Genomic DNA, 17,045 nt, shown 5'->3' with positions numbered 1-17,045 from the left:
AAAACAGGGAAAGCCCTTGGTCTGTGAAAGGCTATTAAATGAGGAGAATGAGTGGCAAAGAGGGAATCTCCCTTATGTGAACCCAACAGAAGGATCAACTATTCATGTTGATAGCAGTATAATAGATAAGGCTATTAAGGATATGAAGACAGGGAAAGCCCCTGGTCTATCGGGAGTTACTGGTGAGATGCTTAAAATGTCTGACAGAGTAGGATATGGTCTAGTCACCCATGTTGTTAGTCAGATCATTCATCAAGGTGTCGTCCCCAGTGACTGGTGTAGCTGCATTATTGTCAACTGCTACAAGGGTAAGGGAAATGCCTAAGATAGAAGTAATTACAGAGGCATCAAGTTGCTGGACAAGGTCATGAAAGTTACAGAAAGAGCTATAGCCCAATTAATTAGGAACAGAATCAGATTAGATGAAATGTTGTTTAACTTTGTGCCAGGGAGAAGTACCACTGACATTATCTTTATAGTCAGATATGTAGGCACGGGAAATAGATGTTCTTGAAGTCCAGGAGGCTTTCTATACGTCAGGGCTCGACAAGCCGGGGTAAATTATCTCAAGTGGGGTAAAAATGAAATTCTTGGGTGTAATGAGGACTCATATAAAAATATGAGGACTTATATAAAAATGTGTTCCGTGTCATGACAGAGATTTTTCTTCTGGTAACACTGCATCTGTCAAATGTAATGAATGTGTTTAGGAGACACCATGCCAAATAGATTCAATAGACCTTTTAAATTGAAAGAATCTATGATGTTCTTCCTTTCAAATCAAGGGAGTAACGTCTGTATAAATAAATATATTTTGGGGTAATTGGTTAAAAAAGTTCCCCGATCTCTGCTATAAGTGGTAGATAGTTTCTGTTACCTAGATGACCTAACTTGCTGAGGAGGAGGGTACTATAAAAGTATAGTGGTTAGAATAAGGATTGGCTGGGGAAAGTTTAGAGAAACTATTACCTCTGTTGGCAACAAAAGATCTCTCTGTTAGAGTGAAAGGCAGATTATACAGTCTGTGTATGAACAGCTTTACTACATGGTTGTGAAACTTGGGTTGTGAAGCTTGAGCTGTGAATGCAGTTGACATGCGAGGACTAGAAAGAAATGATACTGGTATGCACTGATGAATGTGCAAAATCAGTGTGTGTGTACATCAACAAAGTACAAATGTGTTGAGAGAAAAATTAGGCTTAATAGGTGTCAAATGTGGTGTGCAGAAGAGAAGAGTGTGCTGGTATGTTTATGCGATACAGATGGATGAGAACAGCTCTAAAAAGGAGTACTGAGTGCTAAACATAGAAGCGTGTGGAGGATGGAGATCCAGAAAGACGGAGAATGAAATGGTGAAGACTGACTTCAAGATGTTGAACCTCTCCTAGATGATGGGGTAGTGAGATGAATGGTGATATACTGTGCTTGAAATGACCCGTCCATATCAGCAGAATTGAGGGTCTGTCAAGCCTTCCCCAACAGTTCATCACCCACATCCATTCTTCCATCAATCTTCTGTTGAATTCTATTGCCTTCCTTTACACTCCCATCCTCCGCTGAAATGATATTCTCCACGTTCACCTCAATCCCAATTTTTAATCATCTGTTAAACTATTCTCCCTCTAATGCACTTGCCTACACATCCACATTTTCTCCTCTATTCTGTCTCTCTTCTTTACCTTGTACCTTGACCTCACATCTCTGTCTATCACTCTCTCTCCTCTCTCTCTCTCCTCTCTCTCTCTCTCTCTCTCTCTCTCTCTCTCTCCAAATAAATCTACCCCAGTACTTATTTTTGTTAAGCCTGGTACTTATTTTATCGGATTACTTTTGCCAAACCGCTAAGTTATGGGAATGTAAACACGTGAACACCTGTTGTCAAGCGGTGGCGAGGGGACAAACACAGAAACACACACACACACACACATACACACAAACATATATACTTGCCTATACACACACACACATACAACGAGCCGTTCAGTTTCCGTCTACAAAATCCACTGACAAGGTTTTGGTTGGCTCGAGGCTATAGTAGAAGACACTTGCCCAAGATGCCAAGCAGTGGGACTGAACCCGGAACCATATAGTTGGGAAGCAAGCATCTTACCACACAGCCACACCTGCACTTACATTACTTTACCTAAAGTACTCTTCCGTTACAAGGTGTGATATAAGAGATATCTCTCTGCGTGTTTCTAGCAAGTCGAGCGATCCTATAGAAGCATCCTCATATACCTGCACATGGACATTACAGTTATTTAAGGGAAGTAACTCTGCTAATTTTAGTAGTCAATTACAATTACTAGTTATTTCCCTTACAACCCAATCTTATCTTACCAAATATTACACCTTTACTTCGTTTTCGTATTTAGTTTGCGAATTCGTATGTTGAAACAAATTTTACTGTGTTTAGGGAGAGTCATTATGCCAGTATTAATAACACACGTACTAGTTCACTTCCACTCTTTTATCATTAGTCAGTTGGTTAAAAATCCAACGATCTAATCGATTGTTTAACTTGGTTAAACGCTAAGTCGTTTGTTTTTTTTCTTCCAAAGCTCCTTCGTCGCTATTTATTTATTTATCTATTACCAGATTGCCAATATAGAATCCCCAAAACTTGGTGGAATACTCTTTACTCTTTTACTTGTTTCAGTCATTTGACTGCGGCCATGCTGGAGCACCGCCTTTAATCGAGCAACTCGACCCCGGGACTTATTCTTTTGTAAGTCCAGTACTTATTCTATCGGTCTCTTTTGCCGAACCGCTAACTTACGGGGACATAAACACACCAGCATCGGTTGTCAAGCAATGCTAGGGGGACAAGCACAGACACACAAACACACACACATACATATATATATATATATATATATACGACGGGCTTCTTTCAGTTTCCATCTACCAAATCCACTCACAAGGCTTTGGTCGGCCTGAGGCTATAGTAGAAGACACTTGCCCAAGGTACCACGCAGTGGGACTGAACCCGGAACCATGTGGTTGGTAAACAAGCTACTTACCACACAGCCACTCTTAATTGATATATGGTAGGATACACAGCCTGCATAAATATATCGCGTAATATAAAACAGTAATATAGGGTATGGCCTCATTTTGGACCTGTTATTTTTACTGTTATTTTTACTATATTAAATATAATTATATTATTTGCGTATTAGATTACACTTGAGTCGCACGTACATATATACACTCGTTTTGTGTGCGTATATGTGTATGGTTTTTATACATCATCGTTGCAAACGTTTACGTACACTTGTACGTGGTGTGTGTGTGTGTGTGTGTGCGTGTATGCATGCATTTATGTATGTATGCATTTATGTACGTACATACAAACGGTAAGGAATCAGAACAATACCAATTTCCTCATTAAAATATTTCTTCTTTTTGGTTTCGGGATAGAAAACAAGTTAAGTACAAATTCATAAGTATTAAAAGAAGAAATGAATATCTTTGAATGAATTGAATATGGTACTTCACCTTCAATGCTTGAATTTAGACATCTTTCTTCATGAAGTGTACGAGGGTCATGCAAAGTTGATTTGACTGTGAGCTATTCTAACAGACGATAAATTCTCTTGAAAGTTATCGTCTGCTCCAAACTGGAAGAAGGAGTAATTCGGCTTTTTCCGGATAACTCCGGTTTGACGTTCTCCGTTAAATAACTGAGTGTACGTTACAGAGAGAGAGGGGGAGTGTGTGTGTGTGTGTGAGTCTCTCTGTGTGTGTGAGTGTGTGTGTGTATGTAAGTATGTATGTATGTATGCATTCATGTATGTATGTATGTACGTGTAATGTCATAAATGTAGAGAGTGTAGATGCTATTTTGTCCTTTATTTGGCCCTTCATTTTTTAAGAGTGTAGCGAGTGACAGGGAGGAGAATTTAGCTGTAATTTCTCGCAGGTCATGCAACCATGCAGAGATTTCCTAATTTGACTTGAATGCTATGTATGTGCATGCGTGTTTGTGTGTGTGTCTGCGTGTGTGTGAATTTGTCTGAGTGTGTGTGTGTGTGTGTACGTACGTGTATGTGTATGTGTCTGCATATATGTGCATTTGTGTGAGTGTGTGTGTGTGTGTGCGTACGTGTGTGTATGTGTCTACATATGTGTGCATTTGTGAGAGTGTGTATGTGTGTGTGTACGTACGTGTGTGTGTACGTACGTGTGTGTATGTGTCTGCATATGTGTGCATTTGTCTGAGTGTGTGTGTGTGTGTGTGTGTGTGTACGTACGTGTGTGTATGTGTCTGCATATGTGTGCATTTGTGAGAGTGTGTGTGTGTGTGTGTACGTACGTGTGTGTGTGTCTGCATATGTGTGCATTTGTGAGAGAATGTGTGAGTGTGTACGTACGTGTGTGTATGTGTCTGCGTGTGTGTGCATTTGTGTGTGTGTGTATGTCTGCGTGTGTATACGTACGTCTGTGTGTGTGTATACGTACATGTGTGTGTGTGTGCGTGTGTGTGTGGGTGTACATACACACACGAATATATATTCATTAGTTATCATCTGTCATGATTTAGATTTAGTCGTTTGTTGGTTGTGTCAATGTATAAAAGTGAGATAGAGAGAGAGAGAGAGAGAGAGAGAGAGAGAGAGAGAATAAAGAGATAGAGACCAGACGGTAAGGAGTCTGAACAATACCATTTTCCTCATTAAAATATTTCCCCCTTTTGGCTTCGGGATAGAAAACACGTTAAGTACAAATTTATAAGTATTAAAGAAGAAATGAATATCTTTGAATGAACTGAATATGGTACTTCACCTTCAATGCTTGAATTTAGACATCTTTCTTCATGAAGTGTACGAGGGTCATGCAAAGTTGATTTGACTGTGAGCTATTCTAACAGACGATAAATTCTCTTGAAAGTTATCGTCTGCTCCAAACTGGAAGAAGGAGTAATTCGGCTTTTTCCGGATAACTCCGGTTTGACGTTCTCCGTGAAATAACCGAGTGTACGTTACAGAGAGAGAGGGGGGAGTGTGTGAGTGTGTGTGTGCGTGAGTGTATGCATGTATGCATGCATGTATGTAGAGAGAGAGGGAGTGATCGGCGGAGAGAGAGGCGGGAGAGAGCGGCGGAGAGGGGGGAGAGAGCGGCGGAGAGAGAGAGAGAGGGGGGAGAGAGCGGCGGAGAGAGAGAGAGGGGATAGAGAGAGAGAGGGGAGGAGAGAGAGAGAGGGGGAGAGAGAGAGAGAGGAGAGAGAGAGAGGGGGGAGAGACAGAGAGAGAGGGGAAGAGACAGAGAGGCAGACAGAGGTGGGGAGAGAGATATGAAAGACAAATTGAGAAGAAAGATATTGTAACAAAGTTTTGCAGATAGGAAAATAGAAAAGAATATGAAAAGGAGAAAAGGAAAGAAAGAGTCTAACTTTTAATCCTCAATGTGTGTGTGTTTATGTGTGTGCTACTTCTTGAACGTGGCATGTGTGTGTGAGTGTGTATGTATGTATGTATGTATGTATGTATGTATGTATGTTTGTATGTATGCAAAGGTACATGAAGCCCAGTTACAACTACAGCCGGCTATTACCGGTAAAGGTTTTAGTTGCCAATTCTGTACAAGACATTGTAGATCTTTAGCTGGGCTAAAAAGTCACATTCGATCACAGCACCAGTAACAGTTAAGCTTCGTGCAATGGCCATACTCGATAACGGGGGGGGGGGGCAGCCATAATGTATGTATGTATGTATGTATAAGTGTATGTACGTGTAATGTCATAAATGTAGAGAGTGTACATGCTATTTTGTCCTTTATGTGGCCCTTCATTTTTTAAGAACCCAGCGAGTGACAGGGAGAAAAATTTAGCTGTAATTTCTCGCAGGTCATGCAACTATGCAGAGATTTCCTAATTTGACTTGAATGCTATGTATGTATGTATGTGCATGTGTGTGTGCATTTGTGTGTGTGTAATTGTGTGTACATTTGTGTGTGTGTGTGTGTGTATGTGTGTACGTACGTGTGTGTGTGTGTGTGTCTGCGTGTGTGTGCATTTCTGTGAGTGTGTGTGTGTGTGTGTACATACGTGTGTGTATGTGTCTTCGTGTGTGTGCATTTGTGTGTGTGCGTGTGTGTGTGTGTGCGTGTGTGTGTGTGTGCGTGTGTGTGTACGTGTACATACACACACGAATATATATTCATTAGATAGAGACAGAGAGAGAGAATAAAGAGATAGAGACCAGACGGTAAGGAGTCTGAACAATACTATTTTCCTCATTAAAATATTTCCCCGTTTTTGGCTTCGGGATAGATAACACGTTAAGTACAAATTTATAAGTATTAAAGAAGAAATGAATATCTTTGAATGGACTGAATATGGTACTTCACCTTCAATGCTTGAATTTAGACATCTTTCTTTCATGAAGTGTACGAGGATCATGCAAAGTTGATTTGACTGTGAGCTATTTTAGCAGACGATAAATTCTCTTGAAAGTTATCGTCTGCTCCAAACTGGAAGAAGGAGTAATTCGGCTTTTTCCGGATAACTCCGGTTTGACGTTCTCCGTGAAATAACCGAGTGTACGTTACAGAGAGAGAGAGAGAGGGAGGAGAAAGCGAGGCGGAGAGAGAGAGATGGGGATAGAGTGAGAGAGAGAGGGGCGCAGAGGGAGAGAGTGACATAGAGACAGATAAACAGAGGTGGGAAAGAGAGATATGAAAGACAAATTGAGAAGAAAGATATTGTAACAAATTGTCGCAAATAGAAAAATAGAAAAAAATATGAAAAGGAAAGAAGAAAGGAAAGAGTCTAACTTTTAATCCTTAGAATGATTTCAAATTTTGGCATAAGGGGTAAGTCGATGGACTCCAGTGCTCAACTGATACTTATTTTATCGACGACTCCGAAAGGATGGAAGGCAAAATTAACCTAGGCGAAATTTGAACTCAGGCGGTAGTGACGGACGAAATGCCGCTAGGGATTTGCCCGGTGTTCTAACGTTTCTTATTTCTTTACTGCCCACATGAGGCTAAACATAGAGGAGACAAACAAGGACAGACAAAGCGATTAAGTCGATTATATCGACCCCAGTGCGTAACTGGTACTTAGTTTATCGACTCCGAAAGGACGAAAGGCAAAGTCGATCTCGGCGGAATTTGAACTCAGACAAAACGGCAGAAAAAATACCGCTAAGCATTTCGCCCAGTATTCTAACGTTTCTGCCAGCTTGTTACCTTAATCTGTCTTAAAATGTCAATCCTCATGCCTCGATGAGGAGTCAATATTTAGTTGTTGTTCCATGCGTTTTAACACAAAGAGGACTCACCTGATGTCAAAGGCATTCCAGTTGTGATCAGTCCGCCTTTTACTGTAGCTAGAACCACCTGAAGACAATGAACGGACAATAATCGTTAGAACGGCAATATATATATATATATATATATACTTTGCAGCATTTGTCGCAGTTTTGAGTTCAAAACTCACAGATGTCAATATTGTATTTTATCCCTCCGTGAGCAATAAAATAAGATACCAGTCTAAGGGATCGACTTCTCCCTATCTCCTCAAAATTGCTGGCCGTGTGTCTAATTCAGAAACTATAACTATGACTACATTGCACAATGTATCCTACTTTTTTCTGTTAAGATTATCAAGTATAGTCTGAAGAAAGTTTGAGCGAAAATCTGGCTTAAGTATCCCATATAACCCCTAATGATTTATTATTATTTTTTTGGAATAATCGGAAAATTTTTACGAATTTGTGTTCTCATACGGGAATTCATACGATCATGAAAAAATTTATGTGATTTAGCTGTTATTTTTAGCACATCTCACGACCACCTGATATCTTCCTTTTTTTCTTTGTCACTCTGACATACGTTGCTGATTTTCAATATTTTTCTCCCTATAAACACATTTAATGGAATGATGATCCACCGAAGAGTGGTCCATTGCTGGGGTTTAAGCAAAAAATTCAGACTGTCCTTACTTTAAAAATTGATCTTTTAAGAAATATCGAAAAAGAGAGGAACTTTTAGGATTTGTGGGGGTTTAAATTTTTGCATAATCGTTTGAATTCCCGTGTGTAGAACGCAAAAAATATTTTAAAAAAGGGATCTTTTCGGTTTGAACGGCAGTTTTTAACATAATTTTTAGGTAACTAAAAAATTTTAAACTTCGTATACTGGTAGAATGTGTTTATAAAACGTCTTTTTCTGTTGGCTTTATTGAGAAAATTCTATAGTTTGTAAGATATTTGGTCTTTAATTTCTTGTATTTCGGCAATTTCAACCAATCAATGACCGTCTATTGAGGTGAAAACATTCTGTGCCGTATGAATATGTCCCTCGTTTAAGAAACAGTTTGGGTTTATTTACATTTCTGAAGAAAAAAATATACCTTTCCCCCCACCCCTAACCCTAGCCCTAAGTTATCAGGGGTGTTATATGGGGTACTTAAACCAAAATTGCGCCGAAATTTGACTGCTATTTCCAACAGGGAGAGCAACCACGTGCAATATACGTGTAATGGGAAGTAACGTTACTAATTGTTGAATGCCATTACCGTAACAAATAAACAAAGGGGTTTTTTTCTCTATATTTTGCAGTATTTAATTACGTTTCTTAATGTTCTGAGTTCAAATCCCGTTGATATCAAATTTGCTTTTGATAACATAATTGCAGGTCAACTTCAGAGGTTCATGAATGCCATAGCCCCATATCTCCTCATAACACCTTCAGATGCGCACGTTTAAAAATGCGTCGCAAAAATATAATCTTTATATATAAAAGAGAGGTTGTGTGCTGTGTCTCCTACGATTTAGATTCCTAACTACTCCCACATTTTGCGGTGCAGTTTAACCAAAACCGGGTATCTTATAGTCGTGATTCATATCGAGCCCTTCTGGGTATTAGCGCGCGTCTACGATTAAAAAAAGAATTTACCATAAATTTTTCCCATTCTAATGCATTTTTGGCATATATAAGGGAAGTAACTCTCTAAAAATTTATTAAATCTCAGAACGTAAAAAGCTACAGTAAGCCCCCCCCCCTTTGTGGTTAGCCATATTGAGATGGCTATTATACTTTACATCTCTAAAAATGCTTATATAGTTATTTCCCTTACAAATCCGAGCAACGCCGGGCGATACTGCTAATCTATTATAAATGCAAAAATATAATCTATTCAACTTCTATATAGTAATCTTACAGGATTTGTCAATAGAACGCGTAATAGTTATCTCCCCTGAAAAATACTATCGCAATAAAAAAGTTGATTTCAAATATAAAAATTAAATCATTATAACTTTAGCATAAAATTTACAATAATTATTGGGAATAAATTTTTCTCTCTCATCGATGACTTAGAACATAAGGGAGATAATTCTATAAAATTTATAAGATTAAGAAATTATGCATGTTTATTATTTTTCGTGTTCTTAAAACACTTACACAATTATATACTTCTGTCAATATGTAGCATGCTGGAAAATGTTATTTTAGTATTTGCAACATCCTTTAAGTTCTAAATTCTTGCACACACAGTAGTGCAGGCTATGATTGGGCTGAAAGCAGTATTCAACATGGAACTGTTATCTGCCTACGCGCTTCGACTCAAACTTGGTAAAATTGAAAGTCCACTGGTGCAGGAATTCCAAGTACCTCACAGGTAAACTCACACGCATTTCATATATATATATATATATATATATATATATATATAAATGGGGTACAGAGACCCCCTTTCGGTCGTGAATGACCATGGGATTGCACCAAGAAAGTTCCCTTCCAAGGCACATGTCCGGGAAGGTTGTTCTATGGAAGACCAGCATACCAGTCTCCCTCTCCACACCATTGATGTTATCCCTCCCGGTTTAATATATATATATATATATATATAGTGAGACTTTCAAAAAAAAAAAAAAAAAGACGAAGACGGGTGTGTAAACAAACAAATGTAATAGTTTAACGCTCGGGAAGTGAGAAAGTCTTTTAAGTTTCGAGCCTACACTCTTCGACAGAAAGGAACACAGAAATAAACAGGGAGAGAAACTAGAAAATAGACGCACACACGCATTATACCAGTAAACATATATACATTATTTATACATGCATATCTACATTATGTAACACACGCACACACATTTTTAATAGGTCATACGGCCATCATGACGAAGAAGCTGTATTTATATACCTTGTTAATAGATCGTAAAACTATATCTGTAAATTTGAACTCATAACCATGTAGTCAATAAGTTAATTCAATATCTTAATATTTTATGTTGTGACAAGAGTTTTGAACTTTGGCTAACTAGCAATTCAGTTCTCCCATCGTTACTTCCTAGACATCCTCTGTGGATGGAAATCCTCCTGCAGATCACATTTATAATAATGAAATCACTGTATACAGTGCTCAGGTGCACCACAACTTGTCAGAAAGCGCGTATAAAGTATATGCAGTAATGTACAAATGTCTGGAAAGCGAACAATGTATGAGTCAGATACATGCTTGTGTGTGTATGGAGGGGAGAAAATCAGGTGTAGGGTTGGCGAATCTCAGAAAGCATGGAAGTTTTGAAGGATGCAGTGCTCCAACAACTAACAACTGATGCCGGCAGTTTGTTCCTTCCTTATGAGGAAGGATCACATATAAGATGTAACACGCTGCAAAATATCTGGTTCAAGCAACTGCTTTCACTCTCTTTTACGTCTTCTCCATAGTTCAGCTCTAGAGAGCGGAAATAAAACACATCCTATTATCAGAGCTAAATTGTTGTTAGCAAGATTATCTTTTGTGTTTGTCTATTGCTCTCATTTTAGTGTATAAGTACAGAAAAGCCAGCTTACGATACTAGTTGTTTCAAAATCGTTCAATTTTTCATACAGGGTATTCTTTTTTTTTTTGTTCTTTTACTTGTTTCAGTAATTTGACTGCCGCCATGCTGGAGCACTGCCTTTAGTCAAGCAAATCGACCCCCAGGACTTATTCTTTGTAAGCCTAGTACTTATTCTATCAGTCTCTTTTTGCCGAACCACTAAGTTACGGGGACGTAAACCCACCAGCATCGGTTGTCAAGCGATGTCGGAGGGACAAGCACAGACACACAAACATATGTATGTATATATATATACATATATACGACAGTCTTCTTTCAGTTTCCGTCTACCAAATCCACTCACTAGGCTTCGGTCAGCCCAAGGCTATAGTAGAAGACACTTGCCCAAGGTGCCACGCAGTAGGACTGAACCCAGAACTATGTGGTCGGTAAGCAAGCAAGCTACTTACCACACAGCCACTCCTGCGCCTATTGTATCATAATTCATTTTTGTCAATGACTTGTACTCTTGGATCACTTATGACCTGCTTTGAGCACAAAATAATCCATATTTCCGTTAGTGTCATGAGCATTTAAGGAGGGGGAGATTAAGCTTAAATTATATTAACCCATTGCGTGCCATGAGCCCATTTGGGGGTCTGCCAAAAACTGTTTCACTTTCGGTTGTTAGTTGTATTTAAAGTGAATTGCTTATGTACATTGCATTTGCAGAAGTGTTTTTAACGATATTTAGTAGTTAAAGGTTGTCATCATTTGCTCTGGCTAATTCTAAAGGACATTTTGTCATAAATCGCAATTTTTGAACTACAAAATTGACGTTTTTGAAATGGCTATTACTCAGCCCCAGGGTGGGGGGAACATATGTACCACAGGTACCATTCGGTCTGTGGTGTTTTAGCATTTCTTTTTGTCTTTTCAGGTGAAGCCACGGCAATGTGGACGGCATAGCATCGCATGTTTGTCTACGTAAGTTACGTGAAATATAACGAGTCTTTCACAGCAGATCAGTGGGTTTCGGTTCCACTTCAACATTCACCGAAATCAGGCTGTTCCCACCCGTAATACGATCTTATGTTGGGGGAATGCACTTCGTACACAAGATACACTAAGGAATAGGATACTGGTGGGAGTGCGCCACGAATGGTACGGGTCCTGGAAAATATGGAACGCATCAGACAAGCTTTGATACGGAGTCTGAATCGCTCTGTTCAAGGGCATTCCACTGAATTTGACATCGGTAAGGCGTATTTGCATGAAGACCTGTATTTCCACCCGTAAAAATTGGTCATTTAACTTTGCATATGTCAGATGAAAGCAATTATGAGGCAAATGACCACCCCATTTTGTTAATGAGTGATGAAGCTCATTTTCATCTCAGTGGCATAGTGAATCAATAGAACTGTCGTTAGTGGGTTCATGAAAACCCGAAAGATCTGCACAGCCCAACAGTGACGGTCTGCTGCCATTGGTTTTTACTTTTTTGAAGACAATAACGAAAATGTTGTTGCTGTGAACTCCGAACGTTACATCGACGTAAAGAACTTTGTGCCTGAATTACAACGAAAATGTGTGCCTATCTGACGTGTATGGTTTCAACAGGATGGAGTGACGGCCCACAAAGCCAGAGCATCAATGGACGTTCTTCGCCTTCTCTTCGGTGACCGCCTCATTTCCAGGTTTGCTGACATTCCTTAGCCCCCCTCGGTCCTCTGATTTGCCCATGTATGATTATTTGCGGGGAAACCTAAAGGTACGTGTGTACGCGCATAAGCCCCGTACACTGAACAATTTGAAGGAAGCTATTCGCGTGGAAGTCGTCCAAATCGACAGAGCAATGCTGGAGACAGTGGAGACCAACTTCTAAGAACGCCTTCAGAAATGCATCAATGAAAACGGACACCACATGATGGATGTTGCTTCCCACACTTGATTTTGTTCAATATGAACACATCGATGTCAATTTGTTTGCAGCTAAAATTAATGATTTTGTGAATTTTTCAAAAACTCCCATTCTCTGTGTGTATATATATATATATATGTATATATATATCATGTGATCACGTGACCGACCAGGCTATCAGATGTTGTTACACATCGCTGGTCACAATGCGCTTCGCATTGTTTTAGCCTTCAAATGACGCCACCCCGCTGGCTAAGCGAGCAGGCCAAGAGAAGAAGGAGAGAAAGTTGCGGCGAAAGAGTACAGCAGGGATCGCCACCATCCCTTGCCGGAGCCTCTTGGAGCTTCAGGTGTTTTTGCTCAATAAACACTCACAACGCCCGGTCTGGGAATCGAAACCGCGATCCTCATGAACGCGAGTCCGCTGCCCTAACCACTGGGCCATTGCGCCTCCATATATATATATATATATATATATATATTATACACATCCTAGCAAACAACAGCATTATATTTGATATAACAGTCGCAACAGGAAAATATAAGAGTTTGTGTGTGTGTGTGTGCTCGTGAGAGAGAGTTTTGTGACACAATACACAACCAGAGCCATGCTCCTGGCAGAGCCTAAAACCCTTTAAGCATTTACATCACTCTATCAAATGTAATATTTATTAATTCATGTTGTTTAAGATTAATCATACATTATCTTGTACCTTTGAGATCTTGTTGAGATTACTCTTTTACTTGTTTCAGTCATTTGACTGCGGCCATGCTAGAGCACCGCCTTTAATTGAGCAACTCAACCCTGGGACTTATTCTTTCGGTCTCTTTTGCCGAACCGCTAAGTGACGGGGACATAAACACACCAGCGTTGGTTGTCAAGCAATACTAGGGGATAAACACAGACACACACATGCATATATATATATATATATATATATACATATATACGACGGGCTTCTTTCAGTTTCCGTCTACCAAATCCACTCACAAGGCTTTGGTCGGCCCGAGGCTATAGTAGAAGACACTTGCCCAAGATGCCACGCAGTGGAACTGAACCCGGAACCATGTGATTGGTTAGCAAGCTACTTACCACACAGCCACTCCTGCGCCTGTTTATATTTATAATGACATTGTAGGGTTGGTGTGAGAGGTCAGATCTGGATGGCTAGAATGTAAAATAGGCAGAAGATTTTGATCGGATATGATAACAGGTTAACCTTTTCTTCAATCATGGTGCTTATGAAACAAACTACCTTTGTCATATTTGAGGATGGTCATCCCCCCCACTCCAATTAACCATATGCACTATACATTCGTTCATCACTTCTGCCTTGTTATTCTTCTTATTTTAGTGTCCTTTGTCTGAAATCTTTTGTCACACACCCTGTGACTCTTCAGCAACTCTCCATCCCACGTGTTTCTTCCTGTTCTGTTTAATCCATTCTGTCTTTCTGTCATATGCATTGTTATCCGCAGATGTGTTTGCATCTGTATCGTGTGTGTGTGTGTGGAAGTGTGTTTTGGGTGCATGTATATAGGTTTGCTTACTATACTGTACCCATGTTTTGTTCAGTTGTTTTTTAATTCGTTTATTTACCTATTTCCTTCTCATTCCATCGTAAGTATGTGTGTCTATGTATGTGGGTTTATATATTCTACTGTATCTATGTCCATTTTTTTTCCTTCTGCCTTTAGTTGTCCTCCACCACACTACACAACATGACATGACAAAGAGAGAATGAGAGAAGGAGAAAAAAAAAGAAAAAAAAGACTATCCCCAAATTAACAATGTTTCAAAACATGATTTCACATCAGGAATCATGCAAAAATACATAAACATACTTCTGTGCTACAATTCACGTTGAAAAATAAATCATTCAGAGGATTTGATTTTCAAAAAAAAAAAAAAAGTTCACTTTGTCGTTATTAAAATTGGTCTTTGTAATGCAACAAAAAGTTTCTAATCTAAAATTGACAGAGGGGTTTTGGTTTAAAGATGGATGCTTTAAAAGAAGCAGGTATTATAGTGTTGAACCGGGGAAGGGCGGGGGGGCACCTGAGGAAGGTTGATAAGGAAATGATTAAATCACATGGTCTCAGTATATATTAGGTGGTCAAATAAACACAACATAATCTGGCTTTGACACAATGCTTTTACATAGACAATTACTTGAACAATGCATTATGCATAAGGCAACATATCCAAAAGTGTACAACATCTGAAAGCTGATGTAAAACAATCTGTGAGTCCCTATGATTACTTTGTTGACCATCTTGGATCTTAGATGTAAATTTGTTGCTTAGCTTAACCCTTTAACAATCAGATTAACCTGTCAAGTGCAATGCCTATTTATTCACATGGTTTTGAATTGATTCTGAATTATCTCCTAGCTTCAAGATTGCAATGAAATGGTTGTACATTTTTAGAATGACATTGTAGGATATGTGTGAGAAGCTGGATCTGGCTGGTTTGGACATAAAACAGGGGAATATTAGGGCAGGATATGTTAAAATACTAAAGGGTTAAAACCAATATCTTGTTCTAGGGTGCCTTTTTAGTGAAGTTTATATTCAAGGCAAGCATGTAAGTATTCATACCAGGTCTCTCACTCATGGATAAATTAATCTCCAAATTGTAGGATTTTAAAAAAAAAAAACATTCTCATTCATTGTTCCAGAAGATCAGGCAAGAATAAGAACAAAAAGAAAAAAAAACAAAAACTGATGGACAATAATCTTCTTCCTGTGACCCATGAAGAAAAAAAAAATTTCTTTTAAAGTATTTCTCCATTTAAAAACAAAAAACAGGTTGAGATAATGTTAAGGAAGAACTTGCAACCCCAAAATAAAAGACATCACCATCATCAACATGAATCCTCACAGTGTTAAAAAAAAACCTTCTAACGGTCTTGCTACCAATTTTAATTAAAATCCAGATGACAATTCTTTAGTCCTTTGCTTTTATTAGTTTTATTTTCCAACTTAAAAGTATTTTTGATATTTTTTTCTTGTTCTTGTCCTTGTGATTTTTTTTTTTTATTATTATTATTATTATTATTTCCGAGGAAGGTGGTACAGGAAGAGGTTTCGCTTAAAATTTACACTTGTGAAAAACATTTACCATTACCAGTGTTTACCAGAGTTTTTCCAGACTCTTCTAGTTATTTCCAGAGTTTTTCCAGAGTCTTCAAGCTATTTCCAGAAAATTTTCAGAACCTTCTTCCAAAGTTTTCTTCCAGTTCATGTCCCCTACTTCAACATTTCGGGCACTATTATCCTTCAGTTAGTCAATATATCTATCTCCACACACACCCATCTATTTTAGAAGGGCAGGGGCATGTATTTTATTAATTAATCATCATCATCATCATCATCATTAGTAGTAGTAGTAGTATTACCATTGTCATCATCATCATCATTGTTGTTGTTGTTGTTCTTGCCTTCATTGGTTCTTGTCAAAGAGGAGGGAGGGAGGGAGGAGAAAGAGTAAGGGCTTGGGCAGGGGGGGGGATTATGTGGGTGTGACAGAAGAGATGGAGTTAGTTTATAGGAGGAAGAGGAAGGAAAAAGTGAAGGGGGAAGATTATTATTATTATTATTATTATTATAAATACCAATTTCATTCATTAATCCTCAATTTGTTTGTCTGAGGGGGTGCTCCCCCCCAACCCCGCTTCCTTCTTTTGATCCAAATTTAAAGTTGCTGTTATTGTTTTATTGTTTTGTATATTTTTCTCTTGCTGTCCTTTATTTATATATTTCTTGTAAATTTGGTTTAAAAAAAAAAAAAAGTCTCTTCTGACTTCTGTTGTTGTTGTTGTTGTTCGTGTAGTTGTACAAAATATTTTAATGCATTGTGATAACACTTCTGGAGAAAGGCTGGAGAGAGCAAAGAGAGAGACAAGTAGGCAAAGAGAGATAGAGAGAAAGAGAGAGAAAGAAAGGATTTTCTGCTACACAGAGAGAATGCAAAATAGGCAGATCCATAGAGGTGACATCAACAATTACTGGTATAAAGGGAGAAAGAGCTAGGCGAGAGGGGGAATGGTAGATAACGAGAAAGTGTATGATATACATAGAGAGAACATATCTTTAAAGATAAAAACAAAGATTATATATACATATATACAGAGACAGACATTATATATATATATATAAAACACACGCACGCACACGCATGCATTTATATACATACCTGTACACAAACACACACACTTATACATCTACCCGCACAAACATGCATACATATGCATACTTGCATATACACACATGTACTTCTACATGAACACAGAGACACACATCTATTTATACATATATATTTACATATAATACATGTACATACA

The sequence above is a fragment of the Octopus sinensis genome, linkage group LG25, assembly GCF_006345805.1.
Source record: "Octopus sinensis linkage group LG25, ASM634580v1, whole genome shotgun sequence".
In the NCBI taxonomy this organism is placed as follows: Eukaryota; Metazoa; Mollusca; class Cephalopoda; order Octopoda; family Octopodidae; genus Octopus; species Octopus sinensis.
This window is presented reverse-complemented; position numbering follows the sequence as displayed.